This window comes from Wyeomyia smithii, chromosome 1 (genome assembly GCF_029784165.1).
Source record: "Wyeomyia smithii strain HCP4-BCI-WySm-NY-G18 chromosome 1, ASM2978416v1, whole genome shotgun sequence".
NCBI classification, from domain to species: domain Eukaryota; kingdom Metazoa; phylum Arthropoda; class Insecta; order Diptera; family Culicidae; genus Wyeomyia; species Wyeomyia smithii.
In genome coordinates, this window is record NC_073694.1 from 197,778,187 (window position 1) to 197,805,198 (window position 27,012).

Here is a 27,012-nt window from a genome sequence, read left to right on the forward strand (position 1 = left end):
GTGTCGTATACAAGTAGACAAAAACTTTCTATGTCACGTCCTGAAGCTTACCCTTATGGCAGATTAAGTTTCCCGGTTTCGACCTCGTTAGCAGCCTAATCCTAACCAACCACGTGGTAAAACTTCTAACGAATCCAGTTGTACAGCTCTGCTAACGGAGTACATACGGTACAAATCCGGTTTCGGGACGAAAATTTTATTCGATTATCATTACGTAACACGGAACTTTCATATCGATAAAAAATCGAAGAGAACGTGTTCACTGTCATGGAAAAAAAGTACAATTGAATCGAGAGAAAGCTTTCTTCCATTTTACGTTGCTCGCTACTATTCGGTCAGTCAAAACATGACTCCAGTGGTTCCGATTGGAAAATATCCATCCTTATGATGCTATTTTGCCACAACACTAGCACAAACTAACTACTTATCAGTCGAAAGAAATCTCGGCAGCGGTGAACGAAAGAACGATCTCTTCTGCAGCAATTTTCGCTTTCATCGGTTCGCACGAACAAGCACGGAAGAACGCGGTGACACTAACATGATAACACAAAATGGAGGAAGGAAAATAAATTAAAGTGCAATTTTGTAGATAACGAGTGCCGGTGTGTAAACCTTTTGCTGATACACTTTTTTTCAAACGTCCTGAACGTATTGCAAACACGAAACCGAACTCCGGCTGAATTGCTTTCACCCAGGGCGAAAATGGATTTTCAACGACAGCAAAAGGGAAAAACCGAAATGCCACATTTACACAATGCACGATGGAAGAACGTGCAGCCAATTTGGCTCCATACGGCTCTGAAGATATCTCGTGGACTGCTCTGGCGGAAGTTTGTCACTTGATACATTGTTGATGATGTCGGTGATTCGCGTGATTTGCTGGTTCAAACGACGACGACGACGACGACGGCTTGATGTGTCTGTTATTGTCATAAAAGTATTATATCATTTAGCATTTTAAGCTTTTTGGTATTATCTCATCAATCCAAACTGAAAATCTCAATCAATGATGGCAGCATTCATCAAATCAGCTAATTAATACAAACAATTTCATCAACAATAGTTCGTCGAACGAACAGACAGTCTAATCTGTATGTAAGCTCTAACCACAAACCTGCTGTTAAACACGTCCCATTAAATTTTCGCGTAAAGCGTAGAGGCAGCCAGCGAGGATGTTCGCCTTTGATTCTGTGCCATTTTCAATTTACACACAACGGCTTTGCAGTCGTTAAACGGATTGTCATGGTTTCTACGCATTTCACTGAACTGCGGTCAGATTGACGGAGTGTCCAGCGTGTATCCTATTGGTTGTCAAACGGCTGAATTGGATTCACTCGAATGTTCCATCTATTTGTTCATTCAACAAACACGAATTCTGTCAGATCGGCCAAAGCACTGACAGCGGGACGGAACAGTACGGTACGTACGACAGTTCATTCAGGAACAAATTATGACCACCGCCATCAAGCTCTCTTTTCCTCTAAAACAGTACCTTGCAAGTGAAATTTGTGCATTGCATTGCGGTTTTGTTCCGGCCTGTTGCTTCCGCCGGATGGATGTATATATGGTGACAATTTCGAGCACAGGAATGACACTGGTCAGCGTGCCATCACGTACACGTCAACTTGATGTCGTTGGAAAACCGAAATGGATCGATTTTCACCGTTTTGTCCGGAGTAACCCTGCTCCAAACAGTAAATGCACGAAAGCAGACTTGTGGCATTATGCTGACGCTGTGAAGTGAAGCATCGAACTTTATTTTTTGGGTATTAATGTCGCTCACATTTAGGAACCGGGTGCGAGGTGTTCTGTTTTTAAGCTTACAGGTTGGGAAATAGGATTCGTTGATCGAAATCGTTGATGTTTTCGTTTCTATTTTATGATGAACTCACCGAATAAAGTTTCCCAGTTAACTTTACTAGCTGAGCAAATAACACTCCAGTACGTGCTAACACTTCTAATATTTATATGTAGTTGATGGCAGACTGGTTAAATCCTGTAGATAACGTATCACAAACAACACACGCATTGGCCTGGCAATGATTTGACATCGAATAGGATTGAAGCTCACTTCTTAAAATTAAACGTAATTTTCCAAACTAGTTTTATTACCAACAACCATTCGTCTACATGTCTTCATAACTGATGGAGGCGCTTTGTATCGCAAGTTTTATGAAGGAAACAAGCATCCGGATTGTTTTTTTATTTGGCTGTACTGCTAGCCATCGGTATAACAATCAACAAAGGTTAGCAGCATTTTGGTGCAAGATTTATTCAATTAACAATATTTTGCTATTTAGTACAAAGTCTATTCACAGTCAATGCCTATAATTCAAGCACATTTTTATGTCAATTCAAATTTTCTGCTGTTGATAAAATATGAAAATGCATTGGGTCCCCGTACTCTAGAAGGTCGAAAAATCATGAATTTTCATATTTTTTTTTTTTTTTTGCTGTCTAGAGTAAAGTGAAGTGTTTGGCTATTTTGGCTATTGATTAAGGTATATTTGAAGATGTTTTTTCCATGTCGTGAATGTAAATATAGTGAGTATTACACTGTTGGCAGCTGGGAACGTGGATGCTCTCTCTAAATCAGTACCTAACTGGTGGTAAGTTTTTCTAAGCTTCTAGTAGACCGATCGGGCTGAAATTTTTTTTTCAGTATATAGAAACATATTATTTTTGAAAATTCCAAAAATTGCCAAAATGGCGGCCATTTTAGTAAAAAAATTGTTTTTTTTTTCATGAAAAATCTCTTTTTAAAAAATCATAAAACATTGGAAAACTCAGATATCAAAAAACGGCTACGTAACAAGTTAGATAATCCATTTTTACATGTTAAAAAAAATTCAGCAAAATCGGTTCAGTAGATGCTGAGAAAAATTTACCACCAGTTGAAAAAACATGGTTTCGAGAGAAACGCTGCTTACAGCGTAATCCTCACTATATTTGTATCCAGAACGTGCAAAATATATCTTAAAATATACCTTAATCAATAGCCATAATATCCGAACACATCACTCTACTCTAAGCATCCGAAAAAAAAATACGAAAATTTATTATTTTTCGACTTTCCTGAGTAGGGTCCCCCCTTAAGGACAATCTGTTCGTGTAAATGGTTTGATGGGAAATTAGTGAAATTCGAGAGATGAAAGTTGAAAACTAAGAACTGATAAACGACAGCCGAGAGATGAATACGGAGAGATGAGAACTGAAAAATTGCGAGAGTTGAAAATGAGATGAGAAATTAAATACGGAAAATTCGAAATGCGAAATGAGAATTGAGAAATAAGACATTCGAAATTAAAAATTGAAAATGAGAAATGATAATTTAGTAATGAGAAACGAGAAATGAGAAATGAAAAATTTGAAATTAGAAATAAGAAACAAAAGATGAGAAATGAAAAATGAGAAATGAGAAATGAGAAATGAGAAATGAGAAATGAGAAATGAGAAATGAGAAATGAGAAATGAGAAATGAGAAATGAGAAATGAGAAATGAGAAATGAGAAATGAGAAATGAGAAATGAGAAATGAGAAATGAGAAATGAGAAATGAGAAATGAGAGATGAGAAATGAAAAATGAGAAATGAGAAATGAGAAATGAGAAATGAGAAATGAGAAATGAAAAATGAAAAATGAAAAATGAAAAATGAAAAATGAAACATGAAACATGAAACATGAAACATGAAAAATGAGAAATGAGAAATGAGAAATGAGAAATGAAAAATGAGAAATGGGAAATGAGAAATGAGAAATGGGAAATTAGAAATGAGAAATGAGAAATGAGAAATGAGAAATGAGAAATGAGAAATGAGAAATGAAAAAAGAGAAATGAGAAATGAGAAATGAGAAATGAGAAATGAGAAATGAGAAATGAGAAATGAGAAATGAGAAATGAGAAATGAGTAATGTGAAATAAAAAATGAGAAAAGAGCAATGCGAAATATAAAGCTAAACATAAGGTTTAAATAATCAAAATGAGGAATTAGAAATAGGAAATTAGCAATAAGAAATTAGAAATAACAAAATAAGAAATAGAGATATAAAATTCTAGAAAAAGTGACAGAATTTACAGAAAAAAAAAGTTCTATCTGAGACATTGAACTTACTAACTGCCAATATGGTTTTGTCATACAACAAAACGTCAAGTTTTGACTACCGAATGTAGCATCTAGACTTTGCTTTGCTTTAACCAAAAAAAAATCAAACTTGATTCTTTTCAATTTGAATTTCTACCCTCACTGAACTGATGATCGGACAGTGTCAGATGCTTAATCCATCGGATATGGCTTAATTATTTTTAATTAAATTTTATTCCATAAATAATGAGTTTCTCTACCACAATGGGGTTTAATTATAAAGGTTTTCATATTTTTTTTACTGTTGTTTATTTTTGCAAATGAATATCCGCCAGGCACAAAGGCAAGGCCATACGAACTGAAATGACGAGCAGTCAATAAAACCGCACTTCGCTGATAATCAATCAACTACTCGGACACAACAATGACCACCGATATTGCCGCAGGGGAGAGTCGTCTTAGGGTTTTTTTTTTTCAGTACGAGCCACGCCTCTCAGACTAAATTTAATCCTAAGAGAACATGACAAGATTTCTTTTGTAGCATAAAATAGAAGACATATCCATGCGAAGGCTTCATTCTTTTCGCCTTTCTTTGTTTTTCATTTTTCAATAGCAACGTTCCGATCCTTGCAAAGGACAAACAAGTTCACCGGTGCCAAGCGTTCCCAACGATGAAAGAAGAAAAAATGATAATCAAAGAACGAGGCCAGCTTGGAACCATTTATTAGAATCATTCCGTGAAAAGCAGCACCGTAGAAGGGATGCAGGAGGAAGCGGAATTCGTGTTTTCCTTTTCCGCTATTTTCGTTCTTACCAATTCCACTCCAAAACAAGAGACTTTTCTTTTAAGGTCTTAGGCTACCACCGGGATCGAGAACGCGGGAATAGAACACTTTGCCGCTAGCACGTGTTTCGCACAATGGGCAAACTCTACCGTCGGAATTAATGGCTGAGCAATTACGGTGACGCGGTTGTTATTGCCAGTGTGTACATCAGCGACTTTTTTTCTGACTAGATTAAAGCCAAGGCCATAAGAAAATAAGACAGCTCCGACACTTGACTGCTTTTTCGACAGAATGAACATGCAGACACAGATAATGGCATTTCGCTTCGTTGTACTAATTCGCTGTTTACCTGCATTCACCAGTGTAGAACTGGCTCAAATGACCATCAATGTTCCACCAAACGGTACAGCAAACTCGCTGTTTCCGCACTGTAACACAGTCAGGCCTCCCGCAAGCTATTCTAATTATTCTGCTTTGTCAAGTCGAGCAATGGAAATTGTCAAGTGTGACATTCTAACACTTGTTCATTGCAGCCGCCGCTGTGGTCGTTCCTCGTTGATCTTTGGCTTGAACCAACGGCAGCCAGCACCTGAGCCGTAGTGGTCGGTTTGTTGAACGAATGAATGAATGAATGAAAGACGCAGAAGGTTAAACAAAACTAAGTACTGCTCTATTATCCTTCAGGCTGTCCTCCGGTACCAAACATTCCCTCTTTCCTTTGAATGTTTTTTTTTTTTTTTTCATTTTTTTAGATCCGTCCTTCCATGGGTCACTTTTCAGCTTTATGCCTTAGGAAAGCTTATCGAGAAGGCTCCATTCTTGGACTCTCGAGCTCTGAAGCCATGGTCGGTTTGTGTAGTACGCGTGTGATAAATTATTCAATTTGCATTTAGAAAGGTTCCGCAAACTGGTCCATCAAGCCGAACCCAGGCCCAGTTAGCATGCAACTAACTGCCAGATAGTGGAAGCAAATTCACCAGTAGCCAGGAGCCACTGTCAATTAAAAACTTTATCTGGGTAGGGCGTTTTCAGGCCGAATTGAGTAACATTCGGATCCCTTGGATTTTGCGAGTTTTGAAATTCGTTCTACCCGTTTAATTTTTTTCTTTTTTCGTTGTCTGAGATGTATGTTACGTAAAACGGTTGCTATCGAAGAGTTACTTTCTAGTGCCCAAAACAATTGAAGCGATATAGATTTGGTGGTTTCATTCTCTGTTAGACTTTTAGACAGTATATTGTTGTCAAACTTTCAATTTGCTCGGTATTTGAAACGATCGAGGATGACCACGGATCCACAGTTGTTGAAATGAATTGTATGGAATGCAATTGAAACTGAATGAAACAATGTGAAGTAATAGCATAAACCCTTTACCCTTTTCTTAACATCAATAAAATATTGAAATGATCAAAAGAGTATTGCGATGGTATTTAAAATATACAAAAAGCTATCAAGACCATCGTTCAAAATTTTCACATTCCAGTTTTACCCCACCAATCTTCACATCCTAAAACAATATCTTAAAAACCAGTGAAAATGCGAGAGCAAGAGCAATAATTTTTACTGCATTTACTCTCATTTAAAACCGGCGCACAACAGGCAGACTAGTTTTTATTTAAAGTAATTGATTCCAACTCCAATACCAAGGAACTTCCATAATCTGTATATAAGCTATTAGTGGAAAAAAAATGAATGAATGGATGGTACATATATGGAAAATATTCCTTTTATTTATTTACATTTGGTCGGCCACCAGCACAACTAGTGCTATTTGGGCCGTGAGGTTATGCAATTTAATACAGGAAAGAAAGAAATAACATTACAAATACATTAATTAAAGGCTAACTTGTGATACTAATATTTACAAGTTTTTTTTAAAAGACATTTATTTGTTCTTCAAATTTTGTTCGTAGATATTTTTGGTTACAATTATAGAAATAGGAGAATTTTAAATTAGATCATATAAATCTGTTTGTTTCATATAGCTTATAACATTTTTGAACCCTTCAAGTTATCTTTAAGGGCATCAATACCATTAATGGAAAAGCTTTTTCGTATCGCAGTATATTTAAAGCAATGTTCAAATATGTGTTGAACAGAAATCTTTTGTTTGCAAGAATCAAAGATTGGGGGATTATATTTGGACCTTTTGAAATGTTTATGTAGATTTATTAATGCGTTAGAAATTAGTCCTACGTTTTCGTTTTCAGTAAGACACAGAACACAAACCTTTTTCCTATTGTTTTCGTGATTATCCATAATTTTTCAATAAACCGAAGCTAGTGTTCCAACGAAACTATATCAACAATTTTCTTTCACGTACATTAAATAATAAAGAGTATAGTTGGTATGTCATAATCGCAGTCTTGTTAGAACTACCGCGTTTCTTTACGAAAATGAATTCACACAAAGCAAGAGTTATGAATAAGGCGATATTTGTTTTCTGTAATATTAGTCCATTTATTTTTCGAGTGAAAATCTATTACAGTTTTTGAAAAGTTTATAAAATCTTTTGCTAACAATTTACTTCTCGAGTTAGGCTCATACAAAGCTTCTTTTACCGCTTTATCTGCAATTTCATTGCCATAGATTCCCATGTGGCTTGGTACAAAACAAAGTTTGATTGTTTTAGACTTTTGTTGGCAAGAGAAAATATTGTTAAAAATTGAATGTAGGGGAAGGGGTGATAAAATGGACACCTTGAGCCATTTTCCCATTTCCTCCACAGTTTAACACTACAACTATGAGTCGATAGTGCACGTCAACTGAGCCACTAATGGTAGATACAAAAAATAAGAAGAAGTACTCAAATATAGTATTTTTCGTAGTTTTCATGAGCATTTTTGACAGCAGTTTTTTTGGGAGTAAAATGGACACGTGTGGGTAAAATGAACATAGAGAGGTAGTACTATGAATACCTTGGGCGTGAACATTAATTATCCCTTTACAGATAGTAAAATGTTGTTCCATAGCACGTGGCACATTTATTAATTCACCAACAGTTCAATTTTCACCGTTTGTCGTAGAATTAATAACAATATATGACCTTATCCGCAAGAAACTGAGAAATGGCGGAAGCTTTTCTTATGGACACTCCGCATTCAACGGTACGATCAGCCGCGGTCATTTGTTCATCGGTCCGAGTTTACCTTTGCGTTTTTCTGATATAAACACGAAGCATTTAGATTTTTTAATGGCAATTAACACAATTTTTTCACCATCACCATCACCGCACATACATATTATTGAAAATACCTAAATACATCGAGAAAATCATTTAAACAATTGCTAACCTTTGATGATTTCTGCTGGTTATTTGCAGAAAAATCGTTATAAAATACTGTTTTACACTAGAGAAAACCTTATTTTTTGTAGACCAAAAATAACATCACCACCACGAATGTACACGAGTTTTTTGTTTCTGTTTATTATTTTTACTGTTTGACTGTTTCATGTCGCATACTTTGTCTCAAATAGCTTCTAGTGCCTCTTAGATAAGGTGCCAAAGAAGTTTGTTTTATTTTTCAACGTAATAGTCGAGATTTGAACGGGTGTCCATTTTACCACCCCTGTTCATTTTACCCACAATTCCCCTATCATTGGACGATTTGTAGAATGATCGGAAAGCGCTGACAAGGCACTCAATGAATCGGTTATTATAATAACTCCAACTTTAAGTGCTTAGAAATCTTCTTTTAATTTTATTTCAAATCTTATTTTAATTATGTGATATGATTTAAACGGTAATTTTACGTCCAAAAGCTTTTGATAATTTACTTTCTAGACGTATCTGTTCCCGAAACATTTTAAATTAAGGTTTGAAAAAATAAATTTTCGAATGAAAATACACTCGTTTTATAAGTTATTTGTGATTCTCCAGCAACAACCTAAAAAACACTGATCGACATAAGCAAAAAAAAGCGTTCTTCGTGGATTTGAAGATCGGGGACCAAATGTGACGGCAGAACCACAGCCAGCACAGTCAGCTAACCTAAGTAAGTCGAAGTGGCATTCATCTTCGGATAGCAGTAAAAACCGAGAACTACCCAAGACACCTTACTGGCTCTGCGGAGCATGTACTTCAATGAGGATTGCCGGCTTAAAGACCATGGGTACAACGAATGTGGGATGCACGGACATCGCGAGGGATATAGTACCTAATTCTCGTCGTCAAGCAACTCGGCCAGCCACTCGGACAAAAAGAAGAAGACGAACAAGCGACAGCCCTTTTCAAAAATAGTATCTATCTGTAGCATCGACCAGCACCGGAAATTCGTCGATAATTTCACAACGGTCCTGGGCCAGGATCGGTCGGCCATAAGTGAAATCAACCGTATGCAGTGCCAAAATTGCGTCAGGGGAACCGCTCGAGCTTGTTGTGGAATTGGAGTGCCGTTTCTCTCTCAACGGCATCACGCGACATAGACTGGATGGATTTGTTTGGATTGTGGAATCATCCGATCGTGTAACCAGGTCGCTACGCAATCAGATCAACGTGTGGCGACCCTTCAAGGACAGTTTCCCAAAGTTTTTACAAATGAGACGGGACTATATAACAAAACTCCCGTCAAACTAGCTCTCAAGGGCAGTCCCAGACCGGTCTTCAGACCAAAGCAGCCGGTAGCTTATGCTACGGAGCTGTTTCGCCTGCAAAACCTTCGCATCCTGTGGAAGGTGGATTCCAGCGTCTGAGTGGCACCGATCGTCGCAGTACGGAAGCCAAATGAAACCGTCCGTATATGTGTCGAATTTTCGATTGGTTCAACATCGAGGATATTTGGATGTCAGGTTTTTAGTCACATTAACTTATCCGATGCGTATCTACAGGTAGTGGTGGATCCGGTCAGCCAGCCGTTACTCACCATAAACATCCATAAAAGCCTCTTCCAATTCTCGCGTCTGTCACCCGGCATCAAGTCAACCCCGGGCGCGTTCCAACAATTGATGGGTACAATATTGGCTGGGCTCAATTGTACTGTTGGTTACCTCGACGACATTTTGGTTGGAGGTCGCAACTAAGAAGAACATCTACACAATCTGCAGCTAACCCTCGCACGGCTCAAAGAGTACGAGCTCATTGTGCGAATTGAAAAATGTAGTTTTGGCATACAAAAATGTAGTAAGTCAAATATCCACAACGAATCATGGATGGTAACGGAATCGTCAGTACGCCCCCACCACATGATGTTTCTATGCTTCGCTGCAACTTGGAGGTCGTGAACTATTACGACAAATATGTCAACGAAATGCGTACGCTACGACATCCGATGGACCAACTGCTGAAGGCTGGGACAAAATTTGAATGGACGCCATCTTACCAAGCCTCGTTCGATCGATTCCGAGAAATACTCCAATCGCAGTTATTGCTTACCCACTACAACCCAAAGCTGGGTATCATCGTTTCTGCGGACGCATCTGCGTTTGGGCTGGTAGATCAAATCGCACGTCAACTTCCTGACGGGGCAGTCAAAGGCAATTGGTAACGTGTCTCGAAGTCTGACGTCAGCCGAAGCAGTCATATCGAAAAGGAACTCTAGTGTTCGCCGTTACCCGCTTTCATCGAGTGATGTTCGGTCGAAAGTTCATCCTCGAAACGGACCACAAACCGCTGCTCACTATTTTTAGGTCTAAAACAGTTTTACTTGCGACGCGATTCACTCAACGTCGTAACCGATTGTTTAATGTATGAAGAGCGCTCAGTTATTCCACCCAAGTTTCAGAAATGGGTGCTTCAGCTACTGCATAAAGGACATCCAGTACGTATATTGGCCTCACATCGACGAAGACATTGCCAAGATCGTTCGGACCTGCATCGAATGCGTAGCTAAAACCGACCGACGTATATATCTGGAGTCCTGGCCCAGTTCTCGAGAAGCCGTGGCAGCGAGTCTATATGGACCACGCCGGTCCAATAATAGGATGGTTCTATCTCATTTTGGTGGACTCATTTAGTAAGTGGACGGAAGTCATTCGAACCAGAAAAATCACCAGACTGGCGGAATTCTCCGGGGAATCTTTGCAAGGTTTGGAGCTCTTAAAACGTTGGTGACTGATAACGGGACACAATTTACTAGTAATCCTTTTAAACACTACTGTGATCAAGTGGGTATAATCTACTTGAAAACAGCTTCCTTTCATCCGCAATCAAACGATCTCGCTGAGAGGTTTGTTGATATTTCCAAGAAATCACTCAAGAAGATCACAAAAGGGGTAGAAGCTTTGTATGAAGCCATCGACACTTTTCTCCAATGCTACCGGTCTACGCCATGCCGCACCGCACCTAATGTCAAATCACCTGCTGAGCTACTGCTTGGTAGGCCAGTTTGAACATCGTTGAACCTGCTCCGTCCACAAACACAATTACACAAGAGCGAAAATTTAAAACAAGAAGCACAATCCAACCGAATACATAGAACGAAGCTGAGATTCTGCGGTCATCATGATATTGTCTGGGCCAAAGTGTGCCGGAACAACCAGCGGACCTAGGAAGCATGACCCGTACCAGTAGACTTTCCAGTCCCTCTAAGCATCCTGTTGGATAGTAGCGACCTAGCTTCTACATCGACTGCAGACACAAAATATCCTCCGAGTTTACCGGAACAATCTAAACGTGGAAACCAACATCGCAAACCAAGCCACAGAGTAATTGCTCGCCGGGTTCGTCGCTTCTACGTTTACTTGAAGAAAAAATTATTCAAGCCTCTGGAAAGGTTATCTTTGCTAGAAGCACCAAAATTTATAAAAAAGGTTTATAATCTTTAATTTTACTTCAGTTTGACTAGTTAATATAAAATTATCAGCGATATTACATATCACTTTTTGATCTGACAAAGATTAGATCAATAATTTGAAAGTTCACATTCACGGGGATAACTTTCGAGTTATTCATCCAATCAATTTGCTGCTTCGAAAGTGAATTGTGTGTCTTGTATTTTAATGGATCGTATCGTATTTTCAGGGAAAAATGGTGGGACGGTGGTATCCAAGGCATGACCACATGATGTAGGACTACGTTATTTTTCCATATTTCGAAGCTTCGGAGAAATCGTCTTTTGCCGATCCTTCGCACACTTCTAGGATATTCATATAATGAGACACTGCGTGGATTGAGATGTTCGTACCAATTCTCATTATATTCGTATATTCACTACACGAAACTGCTTTGCAAACTGCTATCGCTGTAAAATTATAATTGGAATGAAAGTGGTGGTAAAATGTTTCAATTGTACCTTTTACATCAAGTTTCGTCAGTTACTTGGAAAGAGGGTGGAGTGCAGCAGAATAGGAAATAGCAAGGAAAGAAAAGCATTTTCGAAAACTGCACCGGCTGCGGTCGAAATATTAACTCTAAGAAAAATCGAGATTTCGATTATACGCTTATTTGCATGGCTCTTACCGCTATTAGCAACTTTTTGTAAGAAAAAAAATTCAGATGCCTACATCAAATACATAATTTTGGGACACCAAGAGGTGTTTTTGTTTTCTGGTAATTTCGGGAAAAATGTCCAGCCATTTTTAGCATTTTTGCAACTACCAAGTTCTCCTCAACCCTTTATAAAGCAGTGGCAACTATAGGACTTCCAAGGGTATCTTGCAACACTCCCTGTATTGTAAAATATATAGATAGAAGTGTGCAAAGTTTATTTGGAGATATTTTTTACATTTTATATATGGGTCATTCCATAGGAAGTGTACATGGCACTTCCCAAGCAGCACGCATTGTTGCAATGAAGCAAATGCAACTCTCAATGCAGCATTCAAAGATTGTAATAAATCGCATCCGTTACTTTTATTCAACTTGTAAATAACCGAAAAAGCACAGGAGGTGGAGCCTATATGCAACTAACAGTGCTATGTGAACCATCATCTGCATCGATAGCCGCTGCAGTATAGGAAGAAAAGAGAGGAGAAATAAAGTTAAGTTTGTTTACCTTTACTGTCATTACTCTTCGGCGATGGTGTCGCGAAGTTCAATATAACTACATACATTATAAAAAACCTCAAATATATCGAACTTTTTCTCTACTTACGCTTCTGATAGGTATGTTATTCTACCTGCGATTCAAAATTTACCGTGCAAAAAATGTTTTTACTTCGTAATTATTCACGCGCCTTTTATAAAGTGTTGTAAAAGAAATTTTATGATTCAAACTCGCCAAATTATAAACAATGTTTTGGGAAACGATAGTTCAGAAAACCTTGCTCAGTGGATTTGCAGTGTTAATCATGCGGAATATGGAATAACAAAACCATATTTCCAACAATAATCATTTATCATTCGTTTATATTAGAGATGGCTGTTTACTGTGTGGTAATTTTAGCAAATATATGGTTCAACAAGATGTTGCTATACATTTTCATCACTAGTTTGCTTTCCTTAAAAGAAAACGTTTGTGAAACAACAATATGCAACATTATGTGACATTATCGTTATTTAAAAGCATCATGAAATATGCAGTTGGAAATAGATTGCAGAAAACTATTGAGCAATTTCTAGTTTTCAGTTACGAGAATGATACACGTAAATAGCAAAATGTTGCTCAATTCTTTTATATTTCTTCAGAGTAACCGAAAAAGTTTCTTGCACCGTTCAAAAAGTTTTAAAACAACAAATATTGAGTAGTCTCATTTGAAAACATGTTGCAAGTGCTGCTTGGGTTGGACACGACCATCACAGATTTTGTTCAAAGTTGGGGGAATTATTCATCTACTGTATCTTTGGAAAAATCCCAATTTTGGTGTCAATTGGAATACCCCCCGCTCTCCAAGACCCCCCTCTTTATTGCAAAGTCACGCATTTTTTGCTCAAAATCTCTTTTTTCTTTTTCTCACAATTCATAGACGTAAGATGTCCGAAAAATACTGATAGATGATTTTTGAAGAAAATAAACAAAGAAATCCAGAAAAAATATAAGTTTTGACTGGAAGTGTCGCCAGATAAACTATTTTTGTATTTGAAAACTAAATTTACATTTTTCGGCAAATGCAGCCATTTTTATTTTAAATTTGATAGTTGCATCGTGTTCCTTGGAAAAATTTCACATAAGAAACAACTATCATCCCGAGGTAATATGAGCCAATCTCGAGATATAACATTTTTACGAAAAAAAGTTGTAAATTTTGTAATTATTTTATTTCATAATTTATAGACGTAAGACACCCGAAAAATAGTGATAGGTTAATTTTGTGGAAAATAAACCAAGGAATCCAAAAAAAAATATTGTTTTTGCCCGGAAGTGTTGCCAGATGGATTGTTCTTGTTTTTAAAATTGAATTTGCATTTTTCGGCCAACGCAGCTAATTTTATTTTAAATTTGATGGTTCATCGTGTTTCTCAGAAAATTTTACGTAAGAAACACTTACCACTCCGTGGTAAAATGAGCCAATCTTGAGATATAACATTTTTACGAAAAATTAATTACGAAATTCAGAACTATTTTCGTAAAAATGCTATATCTCGAGATTGGCTCAAATTACCACGGGGTGATAAGTGTTTCTTACGTAAAACTTTCCGAGAAATACGATGAAACCATCAAATTTAAAATAAAATTAGCTGCATTGGCCAAAAAATGCAAATTTAATTTTAAAATACAAAAATAATCTATCTGGCAACACTTCCGGTCAAAAACAATATTGTTTCTGGATTTCTTGGTTCATTTCCTTCAAAATTCAACTATCACTATTTTTCGGGTGTCTTACGTCTATAAATGATAAAATAAAATAATTACGAAGTTTACAACTTTTTTCGTAAAGATGTTGTTTCTCGAGATTGGCACATTTTACCTCGGGGTGATAGTTGTTTCTTATGGGAAATTTTCCAAGAGACACGATGAAACTATCAAATTTAAAATGAAAATGGCTGCATTTGTCGAAAAATGTAAATTTAGTTTTCGAATACAAAAATAATTTATCTGGCAGCACTTCCGGTCGAAACTTATATTTTTTCTGGATTCCTTGGTTTATTTTCTTCAAAAATCATCTATCAGTATTTTTCTGACATCTTACTTCTATGAATTGTGAGAAAAAGAAAAAAGAGATTTTGAGCAAAAAATGCGTGACTTTGCAATTAACAGGGGGGTCCCACAGAGCGGGGGGTATTCCAATCGACACCAAATTTGGGATTTTTCCAAAGTGACAGTAGATGAATAATTCTCCCAACTTTGAGCAAAATCTGTGATGGTCGTGTCCAAGTTTGTGCTTTTTCCTGGTCACTTCGTATGGAATGACCCATATTTCATATTTTACTGAACTTGTGTCGGTACCTAGTGCAGTTTCCACAGCTCTATAAAGGGTTAACGGCCGCCAGACATATGAGTGAAACCCGGCACGAGATGACAGGTATAATTTTCTCATTTTTCCTTTTCACGATCAGCATCTAGCGTCCGTATGATACCGGTACGGTTTTGGGATGAAAATGATGGTGAAATGTTCGAATGGTACGTTTTATACCAAGGTTTGGTCAGTTACTTGGGAAAAGGGCGGAGCGCAGCAGATTTAAAAATGATAAGGAAAGAAAAACATTTTTGAAAACTGCACCGGCCACGGTCACAAATTAACACTAAGAAAAAAACCGAGAAATCGATTGTACGCTTATTTGCATGGCTTTACCGCTAACAGCAACGTTTTGTAAGAGAGAAAAAATCAACTTTTTACTCCAATCACACATCTTTGAGGCACCAAAAGGTGCCAGTTGCCGAAGATTCTTGTTCTATACGAGTGAAAGCCGGCACGAGATGACTGGTACAATTCTTCCTTTTTTCTTTTCATGATCAGCACCTAACATCCGTAAGATATCGTTACGGTTTTAGAATGAAAATGATGGTAAAATGTTTGAATGGTACAGCATTTAACATTATTGGAGCAAGAAAAACAACTTATATACTTTAGTGTCGGCTGTGCTTAGGAAGTAAGGTAGTGATTTGTTGCTCGGTATAATTCAGACAATCCATGTTATTTACTATTTTTTTCAATAGTGTCTCTGTTGTTTTTATTACAACAACTCAATCGCAAAACAACGGATCGATTTTTGCCAAAATCTCGATAATCTGATAAAAATGACTAGAATATGAACGCTCAAACCCTGACCATTTTTTCCATGGTTAATTTTTTTGATTCTCAAATTCAGGCACCAAACTTCCAGATAGACGTAGCCCTACGTCAAGAATCGAATTCGCTGAAAATATCTTGAAATATCTGACAAACAGAGAAATACATCTGATACTTCTCAAGATCTTTCTGGTTGAAAATAATTACTAGAATTATTTAAAATTGTTCGAATACAATTATATATTCTTAAAAATGTGGAAGTTTTGAAGAATAATTCAAAACTTAGATTTAAAAAATATTGTCTAACATCTAAGTTTTATTAAAAGTTAAATTTTCCACAAAAATAAGGCTTTTTTTCAATAAAACCATTTTTAGTGTTTATATCTTTGCCAGCATTTTTAGTTCCCTACAACTTGTTCTTGGATAGTTTTTCTATACAATCAATGTTTCAGGAGTTAACAAATGAAAATAAAGTGTATGTTCAAACACATACACCCTTTCCGAATACTACTCTCGAGTCTCAACAAATTTTCCGCTTGCCCAAAATACTTAATTCACCATGCAAATGAATCAAAGTTACATACACAATTACACTAAACATCTAAAAATGGTTATCGTCTACAAGAGAGTCGTCGTTCGGAGGCGAAGCATTCATAGACAGCATTGAATTGTGCTGCCATGAATCGGACTCGATTAAACAGCTTGTAATTCCCTCTGCTCGGCTCAAGGTACAGGAAGCCCCCTCTCTCAGGTGCGTAGAGGTTCATCTGCTGTAGTATTGCAGGGTAATCAATTTGCCCGGATAAAATTCTAGCAACGACAACGGCTTGAGCTGTAGTTCGTCACTGCTCAAGCATTTCAAGTCCCAGTAGCTAACACCGAGCTTCATATGAGTGCAAGTCTGAGGGATTCTTCCTGAGAAGCATGCGAAGAGCATACCGAAGAACTTTTTTCTGGACAGATACGATTCTAGTGATCCAATTTACTTGAGATGGGCACCAGACTACCGAACAAGATTCGAGGATGCACTTCTGAACACTTTTTGTCAACTCGCTGATTAAACGTTGTACTTCCCTACAGTCGGATAAGGCTTAGATTACCGCGAATATTTTCACATCATCTGCGTAGAGTCAGCGACACCCAGGTGGCAGTAAAGTGGAGACTTCGTTGATGAAAAGTGTGAAACACAGGGGGCCTAAATTACTTCCTTGTGGGACGGTGGAGAGAAAATGTCATGAATATTAAAAATGTTATAAATGTCATGAATGTCATGAATGTAAAAATGTCCTGAATGTCAAAATGTAGAAATGCCATAATATCATAATTACCAGAAATGACAAAAAATTCAGAACATAAATATCGGAAATGTCGAAAATTTGTCTTTTGGAATCAAAGTTAATTCGAATGAAAAGTTTGTCTGTTACCTTTTTTTGTTCGTTTCTGTAATTTTCGTATTATCCTACATCATTTTATACAATTTCGAACATTGTTTGTTTAACTGTTGTTAGTCTGAGTCGAACATCCGGCATTGAGAAGATACAAAAAAATCATAAACGGAAAAGGAAAGCACTTAACTTGTGTTATTACTAAACTTGAGCATCGGCCGAAACAAAAAAACAGAGACAACACTAACTTTTTCATAGTCTGCATGCACAGCATAACCTAACAGCCTCACAATGTAAGCAAACAGAAAGCAGAAAATTCCCGGCACGAACACATTCCGGGATACATTCTCCACGTATGAAATTCCAAATTATCTGAACTATGGTAATTGCCCTACCCCTAGGCATGGATGATTTTATTTCCGTAACATTTCATCCGACTGTGTGTCCTCTTCACCATTTTAGTTCTGCTCTCTTGCTTCCCACGTGCCTACCAATGCTAGTGGGGACAATGGGCAATCTGATTTGCATAATTTGACTGTAACTGAACAATTCCGGCACTGTGTTATATGCGATGCCAGTGAAGTACTAGAGCAATAACTGTGCCAACTCACATAAACACGCACATACACATCTGTGTGCAGAAGGTACTCGAGGTGTGACGATAACCTTTTCAACCGGATGCTATGCGGCAATCGTTTGTTTGTTGTTATTAAGTGCAAGTTTCAACCTCTACGAACTTCAAAATTGGTAGGTACTCAAATATAGCAGAAAAAATCGATGATATAAGCTTTTTTTCATAAAGGGCTTTAAGTCATGAATATGCATTTAATTAAGTTCGAAGTAAAAGTTCAAAATTAATTAAACTTCTCTAATTGTCTATTCAAATCCTGGAAACAATTGTAGCAAAAACTAACTCAGCACATGAGCAGCGGAATAAGACTCCTGTAGATAGCTGCTAACAAAAAGGCACAACTGAAGCCAAACGAATTAAAACTAGCAATTTCGATACAGTCAACGTCGTCAATTGTTTCCTCCCAGCTCCGAAACAATTTACGAACTTTCTGCACCAGTCAATAAAACTGTAGACATAAAGTTCCCATTCCCCGAACAAAAACTCGTCCCGGCTGGAATTCCGCACTGGAGAAAGCTTCTCTTAATACCTTACATAAACTACAAATCCTGCAACGAATGACGGGCAAAGCACTGAAGCATCGAATAAAAAACAGCTCTCCGAATCGATTACCGGCCGATTGAAAACGCAATGCTCAGCACTATCTTCTGCTACACCACGGTGATGTGCTGCTGGAAAGTAGGATAAGAAGTCTACACTCCTGCGATCCTTCATCCAGGCCCGGTTACCACCGAGCGTCGGAGTCCATCGTTCGCTGTAATATGCATGGGATGAGGCAGAGAGAGAGAGAGAGAGCGAGTCTTGGTCGGATTTGAGCTTTAATGGCGAAACTTTATTAATGAGCACTTTGTCAAATTTTGTATAAAGCTGACAGGAGGGACTTGAGTTGATTTAAACGGATGCAGTTTAATAATCCGCTAGCAGGTGATCGGCAGGTGAATCGCACTGGAATCGATTTTAACGTTTGAATATCTTGATTAAGCAACATTCAGTAGTAGACTAGCACTTGCTAAAATGAACGGTTTATTCTTACATTAAAGTATTTTGTTGAGCCCAAAATATTAGCCTGGCGCAGTCAAAAACAGCACATTGAGAAATCTTCACCGCATAAATTCGGGGATAAAATTGCTTGTTAGAACCGTTTCATTCCTCGCAACTGAATGTTGCTGGCAAGCAGAAAAAGCGGATTTCGCCTCGCGATAGAATTAAGATCATTAAACGAGCATTCGGTTTTCTCTCCAGGGTAATGGCCAAACCCGAGAGCAGTTGTGTGCGGTTCGCTGTTGCTGTATTTTTACCAGCGCTAATTTTCGGCCATCCTCACCAAATTGCTGTCTATGCCGAAACTAGCCAGCGAATGCGAAAAACGGTGAAAATGGCCGTTAATTATAATTTTCTGCAATTGTAGGAAAACTAAAAACAAAACTGTCGTTGAAGAAGCGTCCGTTCGGTGGTCCCGGCTGAGTGGGGGATCATTACCGAAATTAGAGAAAAATCGGTAAATAAAGTGGAAAATCCGCTTTTAAAGAGGTCATTATTTGGGGAAGTGAACCGTTCAATGACAGAATTACTTTAGAGATTCGTCGGAAGTCATTTTCATGGTTCATTTAGAACCCGTTCTGTGCCCCAAAATGAAACGACTTCAGGGAGTTGTAAAATCGATATTAGCTGAACCGTTTGCGGTGAATTCTAGCGCCCTTCAATCAAATCCCATTTCTAAGGAGAATCATGGTTATCGACACCGGAGATAAACAAAGAGCAATTCCGTAAAAAAGGTCCCAATTTTATTATTTTTGTCATTTTTGGTTTAACCGAACTTTTCACAGATGTTCTTATGAGTTAGGAGGTCTTTCTGTGCTATTGGTAATTTTTTTCTAATCAAGCCTAGCTAAGGAAATAAATCGTTGACAATTGTAGATGATATTTTTCTTTCTGAAAATAATAACTATACTATACATTGTGATAAAACCTGTTTTGAAACAAAAAATATCAAAAAAATAATATATAAAAATTAGTTATCTTTCAAGACTCATTTTTAAAAATCTTTACAAAGTTGTAATTTTGTCCTTCCAGAAAAAGGACAAAAACCATTTTTTTCGAAAAAAAAACACCAAAATATAATTATAAATTGAATATCTTAGAAAACTCACTTTTTACTAATCTATTATTTTTTTCCATGAAAAATACACACTGTAAGCTTACTATCCATAGTTATCTGAACTTGGAGAAAATAAAAATAAAAAAAAATTAAATTTATCAAAAGAAACAAAATTTTACAGTGTGTATTGTTTTTGGAAGAACAAAATTATCATCTACAACTTTTCAGAAGATACTAAACCGAGCAAACAAACCGTTTCGACTCTAAAAATAGTAGAAAGAACATATGCATCTAATCGACTGAACCAAGTGCCTATTAATGATAAAAATATTTTCAGAACCAAAACGGTTCGTTTGGTCGGTATGCGTATCTTTGACGAATTCAAGTTAATAGTTGGGTCCTTTTGGAAAAAAAATACAGTGTGCGTCATAATTATTGCAACAGAAATGCAAAGTCAGTTTGCGGGTCGATATTTGTTGGACCCAGAAAACGGATCACAATCAAAACAGAACCTTCATATAAGACGCTGCCCCGGCTCACACGAAGAAGACCGTTCAAGACTGGTGCAAGTAAAACTTTCCCTCTGTTATCACCAAGGATGAGTGGCCTCCAAACTCACCAGATCTCAACGTTATGGACTTCAGGATTGGGGGGATGTTAGTAGCAAAGACCTGCTCACGAAAACACACAAGTTTGAAGAAGTTGGAGAAGTCTTTGCAAAATTTGTTGGAAGGAAATTTCTCAGAATGACATTCGATCCGCCGCACTGTGGGGCAGAACCAAGAAAAGTCGCGACAAAACTAAAAAAAATGAAATTAAGTTTTCAGGCCTCATTTTGTTTTCTTCTTGCAGTAGACATGTTATCGACTGGAAATTATGATAATTCACTTTGAAAAATAATTTAGAAAATGTGCTATAATATTGTAAAAGTGAGGGTTTACAAGGCTTGTAAAATGGAAGAGAAAATTTTCTCAGATATTTTCCAGTAGGGCATGCAAAAACTTAGGAAATAATTAGCTAACTTATATGATCCTCATAAAATAGAGTATTAACTAATAGGTAATGTGATATTAAGACAGTTTTGTTGAAAATAGGTTCGTAGGAGGCATAATGTGTAAAACAAGTTTTTTTTGTAATTTTTCCTCATTTTCGGCAATATGAAAAACATAAAGTTCTACGTTGTTCTGCTATGACACTATTATTGTACTAAAATACAAGGTATTGGCTAGTACTAAACCAAAAATCAGCTGCTACTAGTTGCGACTTACCGAGTAGTTCGAGTTTTCACAACGATTGTTTTCATGTCAATTCATATAAAAAATCGTCAATCAGCAGTGTCCGTAACGATGTTTTTCCTACAATAGGCTGAATGCCGGTGTATGCAACACGACCATGATTGTGTTCGGGGGTCTTTCGAAACTGACGTCCAGTAGTATTTAGACCCCTCGGAAATAATTATTAGTACTAGGAAACAGTTTGTTATTGGGTGAACAGTGTTTTAAACAAAAGTAAGCGTTTAGTATTCATGCTAAATGGTATAAAATTAAACAAGAGGTGCTCTTAAAAAGGGAACATGATCAACTAATCTTTAATTGAACAATGTTCCTATTTGAAACATTTTATCACAAACAATAACATTAAAACTATATTTTATATTCTTTCTCAAATATGATGACACATCATAGGTTGACAAAGAACTATACAAAGGCAACTACAAACCTTCAATAATTCATTTCATGATGACTCGAAAATTCGAATATATCTGAAATTGAAACATATGCAATTTAGTCCCAGTTATAATTCATTACTGAAATTTTGGGTTTATGAATAATTAAAATAATTTTATCTCGTTAACGGTCAGTCCTACAGTTATAATATGTTCGACAACTTTATGTCAATTGATGATATAAACAACTTTCCCGAAGAAACAAAATGGCTAGCACCATTTATTCAAAAGATAGATGTCAGCGCCATTTGTAGAAATAAAATTAAAGCTGCCTGAATACATTTTTCAAGAAGATGTTTTTATGGTGAACAACATTGCCGAAAATATGAACACTGTGGAAACAACTGTTAAGGAGTTATGAGGTTTTGTCGCGCCAACAGACCAATCTGCCCCACTGTGCGCCGTTGAGTCTTATCCTAAATGTCTCCGAGCTGTCATCAGAGCTAAAGGAGGACACAATAATTTATTTTTTTTATTATTATTATTTGTCCAGTAGTGTAAAGGTTTTTATTCCAAAAGTTTTCCTTTACTTGTCAAAAACATGGTTAACGATCCTCTGTTTCTTGTTGCAATAATTATGCCGCACCCTGTATACACTCTAAAAGAAATTTAAAAAAACAATTTTGTTTATTTTTTTTTCGATAATTTTTTGTATTTCTCAAAGTTTAGTCTACTATCATTGACTGTGTGTTGTTTTTTAGAAAAAAATAAGATTTTGAAAATGTTTTTTTCTTTCATTGAGGTATTAAAGTCATAATTTTGTGCTTTATTCTTAATTTTTTTTTACCTTATGGTATATATTTTTTTCTATAAGGACAACTCTACCGGAGATATTATACCATCCACCCAAACCGTTTTGTCATTAATTTTTTTTCTTTTCTTTTTAAATTTAATTTTTTTTTTTTGTTTTATATTTTTCTATCATTAGACAACCATCATTGTTTAGCTAAGCTTTTGCAGTTTTCGAAACACATTTTTTTTCAATTTTAGAGATATTTTTTTTAATTTTTTAATCTTTTTTTTATTTTTATTTTATTTTTATATTTTTTATTTTTTTGTCATTTTTTTTTTAAATACTTTTTATTTTGTTTCTATTTTCTTGTATTGTATATTTTTAGCAGAGAGAAAATTAGTATCATTAGTAATAGTAATTTTGACGAAGATGTCACGCCAATTAAGCAAATCGTTTTGACTCTAAAAATATTTGTAATCAACAATTCCCTTTCTAAATAAACTTTTTTCATGAACTTGACATGAATAAAAAAAATATCAATAGCACAAAATGTCATCTTTAGCACATATGTGCAATGTTTCAGTCAGATCAAAAATGGTCGATCAAAAGTGGTTGCCCATTCTTGTGGAACCTGTAATATTGATAATTCGATCTCGTGTTTTTTGAAATTGTCATTGAGAAAATGATTTGATAAAGTTGATTCCCATGGTCAAAAGGTTTTAAATTTAGGCAGAATACACAATCCAAAAAGATTTAAAAAATGGAAGCTCTCTAAAACGCTAAGTTTTATAAACAAGAATTTTGATATTTTTAGTTCTACCCAGAACCCAGAAAAAATATACGACACACAAAATAAGCATTTTCCACAGGAAACACTCCAATTCGATTCAAGGATTTAAAAAATACTTATTCTTAGAGTACAACACTTTGAGAACATGTGCCCAAAATTTCATATAGATTTGAACAATATCCAGAGAAAGTTACAACGTTTCAAAACGCGCCTTGTTACGGCTCCGATTTTTTCGATTTATAATTTCAGTTGACCCGCTAAATTTCAATCCGCCACCAATTGATTTTTTTTTTTTTCATAAACAAAAGCTCACAATTTCTATCAAAAAGTTTTAACTTTAATGTAAATAAAAACGCTACAAACCATTAAGAAATGCAAACTTTACTCATTTGTTCATGAAATTGTCATTGTTATTAAGTTTTTTTTTACTTGCCGAAAACATGGTTAATTATGGCGTACCCTGTATACACTCTAAAAGAAATTTGAAAAATAATCTTGTTTATTTTTTTTATGAAATTTTGTTATTCTCAAAGTTCTGTCTACTATCATTTATTGTGTGTTGTTTTCGTAGAAATAAATAGGATTTTAACAAGTGTTTTTTTTAAGTAATAAATTTTGTGCTTTATTCTTAATATTTTTTAGAAGGACAACTTTACCGAAGGTATTATACCAATCACACAAACCGTTTTGGCATTTTTTTTCTCTCTTAGCAATTATTTTTTGTTTTCTATTGCTCAGTTATCAGACAACCATCATTGTTTAGCTAATCTGTTGTAGTTTTTAGAAAACTTTTTTTTCAATAAGATTTTACAGATGAATGTTATTTATTTTATTTTTTTTTCTCATTTTTTTTATTTTTTTATTTTTTTTTTCTTTATATAGGTGTATTATTTTTTTAATTTTTTTTATGCCTTTTTATTTTTTTTTATTTTTTTATTTTGTTTCTAATTGTTTGTATTGCATATTTTTTAGCGATAGAAAAAATAGTATCTAGTAATAGTGTCAAGTAATAGTAATAGTAACTTTGTCGAAGACGTCACACCGAGCAAATAAATCGTTTTGACACTGAATAATTTGTAATCATACCCTTTCTAAATAAACTCTTTTCATGAATTTGTCGGGAATAAAAAAATATCAATGTTCCAGCCAGATCAAAAATGGTCGATTAAAGTGGTTGCCCGTTTTTGTGGAAATGTACATAATCTATCAAATAAAAATTTAAGCCCGAGTTTTTATCATTGTCATTTCTATTTGAGACAATGATTTGATAGAGTTGATTCCCATAATCATAAAAAAGGGTTTCAAATTTAAGTGGAATACACTGTCCTAAAAGATGAAAAAAGTTGGAAACTCTCTACAACGCTAAGTTTTGTTCAAAACAAGAGTTTGCTAGTTTTGATTCTACATGTAGGAAATTTACTTCAGAAACTAAGAAAAAATATAAAACAAACAAAATGAACATTCTCCACAGGAAACACTCCTATTTCATTCAAGAACTTGAAAAAAATTAATTAGAGTGCAACACTTAAAAAAATACTAGAGTCCAACACATTGAGAACATGTGCCCAAAATTTCTTAGAAATTTGAGCAATACAGAGAAAATTACAACATTTTAAAGCGCGTCTTGTTTCGGCTTCGATTTTTTCGATTCATAATTTCAGTTGGCCCGCTAGTTTTCCATCCGCCAACAATTGATGTTTTTTCTTAAACAAAAGCTTAAAATTTCTATTTAAAATTATAACTTGATTGTAATAAAAACAACGCTGCAAACTTTTAAGAAATTCCAACTTTACTCATTTGTTCATGCAAGAAAAAGTTACACCTTAATTGCATAAATAAAATTAAACTCCACGAGATACTCACGAAATCTCCTCATCAGTGACTTCAAAAAAGGTGTTTATCCGAGGTGAAAAATCGACACCTTCAAAACACCTTTTCTTAAACCTAATGCTATTTACAGATTTGCAAAGGACTAATTGTTTTACATTCCAACTTCTTCAATACCCTTATAAAAATAAAGTTCTATTTCCAATTTCTAATATTCATATTACGTTCCTTTTGCGTCGTCTCTACCTCAGGACAAAACAGAAACATAAATATCGATGCCACGGCAGGATCAAATTCTAAGAAAAACTTTCTGTGTCATTTGAAAAGAAAACACATATGAACATAATTGCGGGCAGATTGCCACCCTACTGTACCCCAAATTGTTCATCAGACCGTGCAGATTGTGGAAGCTTGATTGCGCTTTTTATTTCTTTTTGTTCTCTTTAATTACTCATTATTAGTTGCGATTATTAAAAGAACTTATAAAAAATAAATTAATAAAAGCATTAACAAATTTCTGGTAGTTATTTTATGTTGACGAGTCATTGAAAGTATTAAATTTGTTTCTCAAGTTCGTTATAACTTTCTGTTTTATCCTAAAATGCTCGCCACGTGCTGTCAAAATATTCAGGAATAAAATCATCAGACCATCAGTAAAATTGTGTAAGTTTAAACTATTATACTGAAAAAAGAAACATTTAACGCTCTCGTTGAAGTATGCTGGCCACCCTGCCTTGACTCGAAAAAAATGGACTATCGATAATTCACCAATGGAAAACCCCCTTCCAAATTGTGCACTAACTAAAAACATCTCCACTTACCTTACGAAACAAATACCGCGCTCTCAGCCACCAACTTGGAAGCACTCCGACTAATCCGACAGAAAAACGTGGCTAACTTTCTGACTGTTAACCGTCACACAGTAGCGGAGCACAAAGCGTGTATATGTAAAATCCGATTGCACAACTGCCGGACACAATGGCACCTCACACACTGGGTCTGGGATAGTTTCTTCTTCAGAAACGAACGACAACGGCGACGACGAAGACGACGACGATGACGGTTGAACGGCAATATCGAACTACGGTAGCAAACGAAGACGATCCAGACGACAACCTGGGCAACGGCAACCGGAAACAGTACAGCGCGACACGGAACAACGAAATGCAGGAGCTTTCCCAACGGTGGAACGCTTTTATATGTAGGGCAGTAATGCAACTTTTCCTTCCCAGCTGTTACGAACGGCCGTATCAGCCGGAAGCCGACCACCCTCACAACCAACCAGCAGCCTGTGGAACAGGCGGTGGGTGCGCGTGTATTCGTGGGTAATGATAGGTGTATAGAGTAACCCAATTGCTTCCAGTGGGCGCAATTGGTCGGTGACTTGAGTTACCGGGAGAGTTTTATTGCGCACTCACCACAAGGAAGAACAGGAAGCTGAACGAATATTGAGAGAAAAGATTGCTTAGGTAGAATGCGTTCATAGCTGAGAATTTGAAAAAACGCGCCAATATAATTTACGAATGACGAAACACGTGTCGACAGCCTAGCAACTGGCAACCAGTTATCTCTCGCCGTTGTACCGTTCATAAAAAAAGATACAATGTAATTGAATTTCCCCTGCAGTGACAGTTTGTAAACATGTAAACAAACTGCGCACTAGCGGTACTTGCCCTGTATTTATCAAACATTTGGCGCAAAGTGTTATCAGTCATTAACCAAGTGCTGAAGATTTTAGCGGCGCACCAATTCGCGTGATGCATTTCGATAGAGTGACATTCATTGCGCTGTAAAGTGATGACATAATGAACCGCATATTAGAAGATAAGAAGACTGCAGTGGATGTGCTGCTGTCGAATATGTAAATACACTGGGGTCTTTTTTTACGCGGTTGATTGTACCGCGTTTAAA

The 27,012-nt window shown here is 36.2% G+C and overlaps 1 protein-coding gene across 1 annotated transcript in view; it reads right to left on the reverse strand.

Annotated features, from left to right (window-relative positions):
* The window catches only part of LOC129733892 (calexcitin-1-like), a 102,272-nt gene extending 75,984 nt beyond the window's left edge, over nt 1-26,288 (reverse strand). Inside the window, exon 1 of the mRNA XM_055695473.1 lies at nt 25,923-26,288. The gene's annotated coding sequence lies outside the window, so the exon portion shown is untranslated. The remainder of the gene's footprint in view (nt 1-25,922) is intronic.
* Between the last annotated feature and the right edge of the window lie 724 nt (nt 26,289-27,012).